The sequence below is a fragment of the Piliocolobus tephrosceles genome, chromosome 9, assembly GCF_002776525.5.
Source record: "Piliocolobus tephrosceles isolate RC106 chromosome 9, ASM277652v3, whole genome shotgun sequence".
NCBI classification, from domain to species: domain Eukaryota; kingdom Metazoa; phylum Chordata; class Mammalia; order Primates; family Cercopithecidae; genus Piliocolobus; species Piliocolobus tephrosceles.
In genome coordinates, this window is record NC_045442.1 from 19098355 (window position 1) to 19109083 (window position 10729).

Below are 10729 nucleotides of genomic sequence, written 5' to 3' on the forward strand. Positions count from 1 at the left end.
CAGAGCAAGACTCTGTCTCAAAAAAAAAAAAAAAAAAAAAAAAGCTGAGTAATTCTCAGCAAGTTGCTTACATGTTGAGCCCCAGCACCTGAAGTGGGGATAGGTCTTGATCCGTCTCATCTGGAAACTCACAAATTTGGAAATGTGCTCAGTAAATCTGAAGATGTCCCATCCTCTTGTTACTACGATGTAGGCAATGACACTTTCCTTGTACAGGCTTCAAACAGATAGTAAGAGTCATCTGGGACAGTGCCTCACATACCGGGCCTCAAGAAATACTTCTTCCGTTTTCTTCATTTATAAAACACAGATTTTGTAAAAGCCCAATATTTGGAATGAACTTACAACTTCCTGTTTGAATGAAGAAGTCAGGCTCACGCATCTCTGTGTACTCTCTGATGTAGTTATATGGGATTATTTCAGATACGCAAGTTAAACAGTCATGTTAATGCTTGGGTTTGAAAATTTCTTAAATCACTGAACTTTAGGCATTCACACACATTTATGCCCATCCATTCAATCTACCATTGTTTCATGGTGTATTTTTTAATTACTTTTTTTTTTACCAGGCATCTGATAACTGCTCAGTAAAAGTGTGTGGATAAATGATTATTTTTCCCATGGTGAATTTTTGCCATGTCCTGTTACCAAAAACGTTAAAGACTTCACATACTCTTTAGGCCTAAACTTCTCATCCCTTTACTAAATACCTATTTCTGGCTGGGTGTGGTGGCTCACGTCTGTAATCCCAGCACTTTGGGAGGCTGAGCTGGGCAGATCACCTAAGTTCAGGGGTTCGACACCAGCCTGGCTGATAGGGCAAAACCCCGTCTCTACTAAAAATACGAAAGTTAGCCAGGTGTGGTGGCAGGCGCCTGTAATCCCAGCTACTTGGGAGGTTGAGGCACAAGAATTGCTTGAACCCAGGAGGTGAAGGTTGCAGTGACCCGAGATCGCCCCACTGCACTGCAGCCTAGACAACAGAGTGATACTCCGTCTCAAAATACATAAATAAATAAATAAATACTGATTTATTTCACTCACATATAAAATAAAGGCTCAAGTGATATTTTTCTGTTAATGTTTCTTTTATTGCATCCAGCTGGTTATAATCTGTTTAAGTATAAACTCCTGAAGGATTTGTGCTGTTTAATTGTATACTACCTAGCACGTTTGCCCAGACTGGGCCTTCATCATTATTTAGTATGATGATGATGAGGTCTCTCAGCTTCTATGGACTGCTAAAGTGTGGCTTTTATATCAGCTCCACGAACCTGAGCCTTAGCACTAAGTCCCTTTGGAACAGATTTTAGCCAACAACACCTGTGATTAGTAGCAGTTTCGTTGAGGCTTTATTACATACCATAAAATTCACCCATGTTAAGTGTATGATTCAATGACCTTTAGTAAATTTACAGAGTTGTGCCACCATCATCACAATCCTACTTTAGAACATTTCCATTACCTCAAACACATCCCTCGGCCCACCCTTTGATTATTTTTAATAATATTATTTTTTTTTTTGAGACGGAGCTTCGCTCTTGACATCTAGGATGGAGTGCAATGGCGTGATCTCGGCTCACTGCAACCTCTGCCTCTCAGATTCAAGGGATTCTCCTACCTCAGCCTCCCAAGTAGCTGGGATTACAGGTGCATGCAACCATGCCGAGCTAATTTTTGTATTTTTAGTAGAGACAGGGTTTCACCTTGTTGGCCAGGCTGGTCTTGAACTCCTGACCTCAGGTGATCTGCCCACCTCAGCCTCCCAAAGTGCTGGGATTACAGGCATGAGCCACCACGCCCGGCCCACCTTTGGATTATTTCCTCTTCACGTTCTTTCCCCAGATTGTGTGCATGCATGTGCACAGGAGGCATGTCAATGGGAAAGGTGGCTCAGGTCGCTCACCAAGGGCTGCCCAACCAGGGAGGTGACTTGAACCTCTTGACTCCACACGGCAGTGTTCTTCACCCTTTTCGTCTGGAAACTCACAAATTTGGAAATTTGCTCAGTAAATCTGAAGTTGACCCATCCTCTTTGACCCCATCCCAGAAGATATAGAGATGCTTAAATAAATAAAATCCAAAAAGAGAAACCGATCATCCAAATATAGGACAGTAAAAAGAGGATGAGGAGGCCGGGTGCGGTAGCTCATGCCTGTAATCCTGGCACTTTGGGAGGTTGAGGCGGGCGATCATGAAGTCAAGAGATCAAGACCATCCTGGCCACCATGGTGAAACCCCATCTCTACTAAAAACACAAAAATTAGCTGGGCATGGTGGCGTGTGCCTGTAGTCCCAGCTACTTGGGAGGCTGAGGCAGGAGAATCGCTTGAACCTGGGAGGCAGAGGTTGCAGTGAGCCAGTATCGCACCACTGCACTCCAGCCTTGCAACAGAACGAGACTCTGTCTCAAAAAAAAAAAAAGGATGAAGGCTTGTGGGTAGTGAGCCTAAATCTAATGCTCAAATTACTTCTGGCCATGTGACTAGAAGCCTGGGTAAGTGTCCCTTTTTGCCTTTGTAAAGGGGGACACCTTCACTCCTCTGACAGACATTGCATGCTAATGTCTCAAACATGAGGTGAGGTGCAGGAGTTACAGAGGTAAAAGGTGCCATCCTTAACCCTGAATGGTCTTACCATGTAAGGCTGAGGTTCTAAAACCAGTATGCCTAAGAATCACCTGTATATCTTGTTTAAAGTATGGATTCCCAGCACAACACGGTGCCTATCATTAACAATACTGTATTGTGCACTTAAAAATTTAAGACAGTACATCTCATGTTGTGTTCTTACCACAATAAAAATGAAGTTATTTATGCTTTTAAAAAATAATAAAGTATGGATTCTCAGGCCTCACCCCAGACATTCTGATTGAAGAGGCCTGGGAATCTGCATGTGAACATGCACCCCGCCCTGGGTGATTCTGGCACAGGGAAGACCACAGATGCCACTTTGAGGATCTGGCCCTATAAGGGTGTGGTGAGGACACATTGATGGAAGTTTCTGACTCCTCAGAAGAAAAATGCACTAGAAATTTAATAAGACCCCTGTAATTATTATAATGTATAAGCCAATAGTTTCCTCTTCATTTTAGAAGCACAACTTTGTTGCTAAAACTTTACATTTTCTCAGCAATGTTTGGGACTTCTTCCAAACCAGCTTAGAGAGATTCCACATGTCTGTATAAAAGGGTCTTTTTATTTGCTGATCTTTGTGGGCAAATAATTTCCATGAAAATTTTCCTAAATCATCCTAGTCTTGTTAAAAATGACAAGTGTGGCAGGGCAGGGTGGCTCACACCTATAATCGCAGCACTTTGGGAGGCTGAGGCAGGAGGATCACTTGAGGTGAGGAATTCGAGACCAGCCTGGGCAATGTGGTGAAACCCCGTCTCTACTAAAATACAAAAATTAGCTGGGTGTGGTGGTGCATGCCTGTAGTCCCAGCTACTCAGGAAGCTGAGGCAGGAGAATCCCTTGAAACTGGGAGGCAGAGGTTGCAGTGAGCCGAGATCGCGCCACTGCACTCTAGCCTGGGGGAGAATCACTTGAAACTGGGAGGCGGAGGTTGCAGTGAGCCGAGATCGCACCACTGCACTCTAGCTTGGGCAACAGAGCAAGACTCCGTCTCGGAAAAAAAAAAAAAAAGAAAATTTAAAAACTTAGCCAGGCATGGTGACTCGCACCTGTAATCCCAGCTACTCAGGAGGCTGCAGTGGGACGATCACTTGAACCCAGGAGTTGGAGGTTGCAGTGAGCTATGATTGCGCTATGATCTTGCCACTGCACTCTAGCATGGGTGACAGAGATCCTGTCTCAAAAAAAAAAAAAAAAAAAGATAAGAGTTGTTACAGAAACCTTTCCAACATCCTAAGAAAGAGTACATTAAAAGGGCTGTGCCATCACTGGAGAAACTTCCAGTTTCTCCTCTCTGTTCGCATACATAGAGAGCCTGCAGCTTCCACTCAGTCACTGACTCACCTGAGATTTCTGCAGGGATGGTTTCATCGAAAATGAGGCAGTGTGTATAAAATGCCTGCAACACAGTAGGTAGTTCTGCTGCAATTAAAAACACACAATACAAAATGTACCAAAAATATGAATCAAGAAAGCTTGATAACAGAGGCTTTTTTCAACCATATTTGTCTCAAACAGTACTGTAGAGTAATATGTAAATTCTAAAGTAACAAAGGGGAATAAAAAGTTGAACTCAGTTTTGTTATACTTTTGCATAAGGGGTTCCTTACATGTACCTCAAAAGCAGTGACTTGCGAGAGGAGGCTGTAGGCTGTGTGATGGCTGTACTCAGCTAGGCACCTTTCCATCACCTCAAATCCAAGAAAGAAACTCAAAAAGCCTAAGAATCTGGTTTCAGTACAAGCTTCTGCCTCAGGGACAATCACTGTCGGTTTCACATGCAGACAATAGCGAGTGAATGCAAAGAAGTTGTACTTTCCCACCTGCATTTAAAAAAAGAAAGAAAGTAAATCTACTCCCCTCCTTTTTTGGGAACATGGACTGGCCCATTGTGGTTGCTGGTGTGTTGAACTAGTAAGTAAAGCGAGGAGAGGAGGCGTGAGAGAGTGTGCCTGCCCTCCGCACAGGGCGCTGGTTTCCGGAGTGCGTCTCTAGAGGGATGCACGTTGCAGTAGCGGAGCTTCAGAGAGAAGCCTGGTATGTAATCCAGGCGGGCGGGAGCCTCAGTCTGTCCGGCTGAGGTCTGGCATCTGCAAAGCCTCTTGGCCGTGTTCTGAACTTGAAGCCTGGAGGAGTTTTTCTGCTCAGCACAGCCAAGGAACAGAATTAGAAGAAAAGGAACCCTGGCCTAAGGTAAAGCGGGAATTGCACAAGGTGACCTATGTCCTTTGCTTTGCGAGGCAGATGTGAGATTTCTGGCTTCCTTCGTGAGGTCGGAGGCCGCTCGGATCCTCCAAATGTGGTGGCTGGATGCTGGCGACAGAAGTCACTTTCATTGCCCTAAAATACATTTATGTAAACTTTTTGTTTTCCTGATGATACAAGAGAAACGACAGGAGCTTTTGTTCATCGATACAGAACTAGACTGAAGAGCAGGAAAGGCTGGTTATTTATTTCACTGAGAAGTGTAGTGCGTTGACCTTTTGAACAAGGCTTATGTTTTTTTAGGCTGCTACCCGCAAGATTGAAAGGAGACTATGGTTTTCAGACTTTGGGGTTGTTTTGTTTTCTCTCTGGTTTGTAGAGCTCTGTGAAATTTACATTTGAGTCCTGTTTGGGGGATTTGGTGGTGGAAGTGGCACGTGGGAATAAGTAGATTTAGCTGTTACTGTACATTTATGAGATTTTTTTTTTCTTCAAGAAATTCCCAATGAATGAAAATAAGGAAGCAAAACGTTTGGGTGTTTTATTGAAGCTCTAGGTTGAAAGAGCTTGATAATTGCCTGTCTTTCCAGCTTTGATATTCAGTAAAAGAAATCTAGAGATTCTGGCCTTTATAGTGAAAATAGTTTTCCTAAAAAACCTAATTATTAATCAAATCATGCTGTAAAGAGTTCTTTGGGAAAAGTGTTTTAAAATGTGCTATACTAGCATGAAAGAAGAAATGGGACAAGAAAGTTATCTCAGCTGTGAAAGAAATAGATTTATGATGTTGGAAAAGAAAAAAAAAAAAAAAGTGAGTTTGGCCGTAACACAGCAGGAGTGTGGTGGCTGTAGCAGCTTCATTTGTCACGTAACTGAGAGTAACTGAGATTGGCGACTTAAAAGAATATTGAGCCTGTTTGTTCCCTGAGACAGCCTCATGAGGAATGTTGAGAGGATGTGAAGTTATTTAGATTACCAAAACAGGTTCTGACAAGTAAGTGAAAATAACTCATTAAAATGTAATTGTCGCCATTCTATAAATGGATCAAAAGGCTTGTTGAGTCACTGTGTGCTTATAGAATAGAGGTGAATTTGCCACGGCTCATTGGTATAAATTACTTTTGAGAAGGCTTTTTAAGACTAAGCGTGAGGCCTTGCCAAGCATCCCTTATAACACTTAGAATGAATGTTTTGACCAATGTTTTCAAGGGGGTTGTCTAAGCGTTTTCATGTGTCAGTGAGTCTAATACTCGCATCAGTGGCTTATCCTGTAGGCCCAGGGAATATTATATCACGACAACAGAAGTCGGCAGGTTTTTCTCTTTAACTAAACAGTAGTTCATCTAAAAGGACAGAAAGTGAACTACTCAGTTCTTGCAACCTGACTTTCTGGAGAGGTGGTCATGATTTTGGCTCCCGTAGACCAGGGTTCTCAACCTCAGCATTATTGACGTTTTGGATGGGATTATAGTTTGTTGCAGGGGACTGTCTATGGGATGTCTAGTAGCATCCTTGATCTCTACACACCAGGTGACAGTAGCACTCGCTGCCCAGCTGTGAGAACCAGAAATGTCTTCAGACACTGTTAAATGTTCCCTGTGGGCAAAACTGCCCCTGGTTGGGAACCCGTGCTCGAGGGAAACCACCTTGGGGCCTACTGCTGCCAATGAGGGGGAAGGGGGTCTGAGAGGAGGCTGGAGTCCTAGGGAGGTCTGGCGGGGTCCAAGAAACAGTGGCAGGACAAGTGTTTTTGCCTGACCATTCGGTTTGTATTTTGTTTGGGTTTTGTTTGAAATCACATCTTGGGAATGGGGGATCAGATTCAAGGACTGCTGTGGACATACATTCTTCTGCCCCCTTTTCCTTCCGTGCCCTTGTGGGGCTTATTTTATACAGTGCTACGATTGGTATAGAAGTCAAACTTCTCTCAGTTGAATTCTAAAGTGCATTCTGGGGATATCCTATTTTTTCTTTTTTTAAAAAGAAGCTTATATAGTGATCCATTTTATAAAGCAAGTAGTTACCCATACTTTTCCCTTCTGTAAATATAGGTTTTTTTGTTGTTGCTGTTGTTGTTTGTTTGTTTGTAATGTGGGCTTTTAGTAAATCTGGCCACGCCTGTTATTTTTTTTTCTTCTGGAATCTGCAACTGAATGCTTTCATTTCTTTTTTCTTTTCCCCCTCTGTACCAGTGGGTCTCAGACTGTTTTGATTTTTTTAGGAATTGGGCCTTGTTTTGTGAGTGCAATTGAAGAATCACAGCTTTTTTTTCCAATTTACAGATAACGATGAAGTCAATGGCTGGGATTTTTTTCTGTTTAAAATTTTTCTTACACCTTTAGCATTAATGCTACTGCTTGTTTGCACTCAAAGGTTTACAGATTACAAAATGCATGAAGCTGTGTATGCCACTTTTTCTTGGTGTTTCTCCAAGAATATAGTACATTGCACTGAGCACCATGACTTCCAGGAGCTACCAGCACCACCCAAACCAGAAGAGATGTACCACTCCATAGAAGAGACTCTCACGCCCAGCGGGGGTAGAGGCAGTGCTTAGCATTGGCTGAACAGATAGGGAAACACCTTGACTTATTGGAGTCTATTCTTGGTGACAGATCTGGACTGGCCCATAATATTATCAGAGAGCTGTGGTTTCTGCTTTTGATTGCAAAGCAAATCGTGCATTTATCTCCAGCTGAAGGTACCAATGTGACACATACCATGTGCTCTCTAATTAACATTTCTTCGTTATTAAAATTCACCCTCTCCCCCCATTCAGTAGACCAAAGATCCATGAGCACAGCCAAATGTGAGCATTTTAGGTCTGTTTGCTCCCAGGAGGTAGCACAGTGCCTGCTCGAACTATTTGCTCAGTTGTTGATGAACAGACAAATGAATGTCAATGATTTCTATGGAAAGACCACCCAGGAGCTTGGTCAGCAAGCTCACATGTCTGCAACGTGTATCCAGATAGCCCGTTCTCTGTATTTTTTTTTTAAGAGGACAAATCCAATCCCCATCCAAGCAGGTTTTAATGTCTAAGGGGCTACCAGAAAACTCTTTGAAGGATGCAGGAAAAGTGGGTCTGTGGGTTGTAGAATTTGGGCCTTCATAAGGCCCAGAAATTAAATTTCTACTCTTATTGTAAACCCCATGGGTTAATGCCACTTCATGGTTTCAACAAGATAAAGAGCACACTAACTGTAGGGTCTGACCCAAAGGCAAGGTATTTACCACCTCTTTAAGAAAATTCTCCAGTTGAAAGAAAGAGCTTATGATCAGAAGTGATCTGTGTGTCCTGTGATGAATCAGGTGGTGCTGCCCGGAGAACCTACCTGGTTCTCTGAACCAGGTTATCAGGGCAAGGGGGGGGGGGGGGGGGGGGGGGCAGATGTCTTGAAATTGGAAGTTTCCGGACTGTGCAGAATGTAAAGATGCTGTAGTGAGAGACATATAAGCCAAAGATCCTCTCAATCTCTTGCGTTGGTTCGCACACCAACCCCAGCTCCATGGGTTTTGTTTTGTTTTGTTTTGTTTTTTAAGACGGAGTCTTGCTCTGTCACCCAGGCTGGAGTGCAGTGGTACAATCTTGGCTCGCTGCAACCTCCACTTCCTGGGTTCAAGCAAATCTCTTGCCTCACCCTCCCAAGTAGCTGGGATTACAGGTGCATGCCACCATGCCCAGCTAATTTTTTTTTTTTTTAATTTTAGTAGAGATGGGGTTTCACTCTGTTGGCCAGGCTGGTCTCAAGCTCCTGACCTCAAGTGATCCACCTGCCTCGGCCTCCCAAAGTGCTGGGATTACAGGCGTGAGCCACCGCACCTGGTCTAGCTCCATGTTTCTAAGGAGAACCCTGGGAATGAGCAAGTGTGAGCCTTTCTTTTGCCTTAAGCTGCAGAGGCTTAAGGTGCGGCCTTTGTGAGGAGGGAACCTTCATCAAAGAGGAAACAAACCCTGCTGCTTTATTATTCACCAAGCCTGCAATGTTTTTAGCAAATACGTGTTTGTGCCCTCCTCAGCATTGCTGGTTCACACTGAGGCCATTTGTTGCTCATAAACACTAGATGAAGCAAAAATACTTGTTTACACTTAAGACTGCTTTTATCTTCCCTTACTGCTGAATAGTAATTTTTACTAGATTGTCTTGGTTCTGTGCAGCTGGTTCCTTGCATCTGTGCTCATATCCGTATACCTTGTCCAAATAAACATACTTGAAAAGATAGAGAATTGTGTTTTGTGAAGTTTAGAACATCCTCTAACAGAGTTTAAGCTGAGCTTTCTGCTTTGTTTTGGCAACTTCTTTAGGATGCCAAACGTATCTGGTCTGGCAACAGATGAAAGAAGATGTTGGCCCTTATATAACCAAGTTTAGGGAATAAGGTGGGGGTGGGGTGGATTCCCAGGTTTCCTTTGTGTTTTGTAAAGAGTTTTAAAGCATAAGGAAAAAATGTGTTTGACTGGGTTTTTGTTTTGCCTTTAAACCTTGGAATTTTGGAAAAGCTATTGAAATACCTTCTCCTGGCTTATGCAGCCCTCTGAGATTAAGTTCCTGATTACCTACGTCTTCCCTCCTCTTTCATTCCAGCCTGCTAGCCTTCTTTGTGCCCCTCAAGCACAGACGCTGTCCATCTCTGGGCTTTCACTGCTCCCTGAGCCTGGAACGTTCTTCCTCCAGATCTTGGCTTCCTTCTCATTATTCAACCTGCCTGTTTTGCCTTGGAGAGGTATCCTCTGATCACCTAGCTAAAGCTGCTTCCACCTGCCCAACCCCTAGGCCATCTTCTCTTCCCTGGTTCTGTATTAGGTTCTTCATGGCGCTGTCCCCTCCACTATCTGGAATTCTTATATGCTTGTATCCATGTCTATTATCTGTCACTCGTTGCAAGAATGTATGCTTATGACAGGGACTATTATATCCCCGAAACTAAAACATCATCTGATAGAAGCTTTGTGCCCAATAAGAGAATGAGTGGATGGATAGAAGGATGGATGAATGGGAGGGAAAAGGAGAGGGAAAGAAGCAGAGAAGGAGAGGGGACGGGAGTGGGGTTGACTATCGAGTAAATGTCTACTCTCTTTTAAGTCTAAGAACTTCTCTCCTGTGATTCCTCTTTGACTCCCCAAGACAGTAACCTTGGAGAATTTTCTCCCCACACCCACCTCACTTTGTACATTACACTAACCATCTTATCCAGTTATAGTCCCCTGTTTGCTAAGCTCTGTGTACTAAGCTCTTTAGGACAGGAATGTGTAATAAAGGTGGTTATGGTTGTAATTATTGTTTGTTCTTACTGCCTTAGCACTTTATAAGCATACTTCATCGAAGTTCTTTCATCAACTCTGTGGCTTGAGTATCACTCTCATCTTTGTTTTGCAAATAAGTAAACTGAGGCCCAGAGCAGTTGCTGAAAGGCATACAGATGATTACTGCAGGGCCAGGAATTGAATACAGATTTCTTCTTGGTAGCGCAGATTATACAGCCTTTCTTTCCTCCTCATCACGTGCCTAGTGCCTGACTCACAGGTTCATCTCAGGCTTTTGCCAAATGAATGAAACCTAAGACCTCACCTCCTCCCTTCTCATCCCTATTATTTGAGCTTATACATATTATTTATACTATTTGTAATATTAAAATATAAGCATAAACATGAACCTATTGGTTCATAATCCAGTGACATCTCTGAGAATAACTAGCTGCTGTATCTTAAGTCACTTATTTTTATTGTTTTTTTAGAAACAGGGTCTCGCTCTGTTGTCCAGGTTGGAGCACAGTGGCACAGTCATAACTTACTGCAGCCTCAAACTCCAGGGGTGGAGAGATTCCCTGCCTCAGTCTCCTGAGTTTCTGGGACTACAGGTGCATGCCATCATGCCCAACTAATTTTT

The 10729-nt window shown here is 43.2% G+C and overlaps 1 protein-coding gene across 7 annotated transcripts in view; it reads left to right on the plus strand.

Moving 5' to 3' along the window:
• Positions 1-10729, plus strand: part of ABLIM1 (actin binding LIM protein 1) — a 257200-nt gene that overhangs the window by 153578 nt on the left and 92893 nt on the right. For 2 of the 7 annotated variants that reach the window (XM_023206656.2, XM_023206655.2), the window contains exon 1: positions 4558-4829. The exons of 2 other annotated variants lie outside the window; for them this stretch is intronic. The gene's annotated coding sequence lies outside the window, so the exon portion shown is untranslated. Of the gene's footprint in view, positions 1-4554; positions 4830-10729 lie in introns of those variants that run through there. 3 more of the 7 variants (XM_023206657.3, XM_023206654.3, XM_023206658.3) reach the window with 3 other exon arrangements.